Source organism: Cyanistes caeruleus, chromosome 5 (assembly GCF_971803275.1).
Source record: "Cyanistes caeruleus chromosome 5, bCyaCae1.hap1.1, whole genome shotgun sequence".
Taxonomy (NCBI): Eukaryota; Metazoa; Chordata; class Aves; order Passeriformes; family Paridae; genus Cyanistes; species Cyanistes caeruleus.
Window position 1 is genome coordinate 55,688,814 of NC_141705.1, and position 1,211 is coordinate 55,690,024.

A 1,211-nucleotide genomic window follows, 5' to 3' on the forward strand; every position below is an offset into this window, starting at 1 on the left:
TCAGCTCCAGGTTTTATTACCTCTCTGTGTTTTCCCATCACAGCACCACACTCACCCTTCACAGCACCAGCAAACACTCCCATGGTGTTGCACACCCCCTGAGCTACAACCAGGCCCTCAGACCACATGCTGACATTCCCTACGGCTGCGGCTCCTTAGCATCTTTGCCTGCTTGGACACCTTTCACATCAGTCCCTAACTCAGAAGGGCAATCAAGAACTTGTTCACAACTCAAGTCAACCTGACTAAAAGCAAAGCTCAAACCTTCAGTAGGGTAAAAGCCCTCCTTAATCTGTGCCTGACACCAGGCAGATGTTCCTCATCTTCCAACACACAAGTACAGCCCCTGCTACAGCTCTTCTCTGGACTGACCAGGAATTGGTGCTGTGACAAGCAAACCTTTGAGATGCAGAGATTGGGTGCAGAAGCTTTCACTCTATATAGGGTATTTTAAATGTTACCCTGCTGTGAGCCAGCCTGTAAACTAGCTTTTAGAGCTTTTGCTTCAGACAGAACAGCAGTTTAAACACAGGTCCACCCTCTGGAAACCAAGTTAGAGGCTCAAGCTCATTTGCAGCAGTTTGCCCACTACCTCTGTGGCATTCTTCTAGTGCTACATCAACACCCAAGTGATCAGCCAAGTTCTAAAGGTAACTAAAAGCCAGGGTGTGCTTACTGATTACCGCACCTGTTTCCATGACACATTCTGCTGGGCATCTTCACAATTATAGCAGCTTCTAAAGATAAACAGTAGGTAAAATCCATGCACATTTTCTGAATCATACTAGTCCAAAATACAGAAAATGCTTTACTGACTTTTGAACGGACCGCTATCCTCACCGAGTCACCGAAGCCAGGAATCCCCCACCATTAAAGTTCAGAGCATTATCACATGCTCTGATGTAGCAGACTTGTTCCATTAACACTGTCCAATAATTTGTTATTAAAATCACACAGCGACAGGACACATGAAGTAGGAGCTACAACCCAATCCAGCTTGTAGAATTCCCATCCCTTACAAACAACTTTCCTTAAGTAAGACATCAACTGGATTTTACTTTTGTTATATAAGGCAGTTAGCAAGAAGAGAACCAGTTTTGGAAATTAAGTACCCTTTATAATCCAGCATTACCTAACTGATGCCATTCCTTCAACGGCACAACACCAACACCCACTGTAAAACAGAGTGCGCTTTCCTGATTCAGAACTTG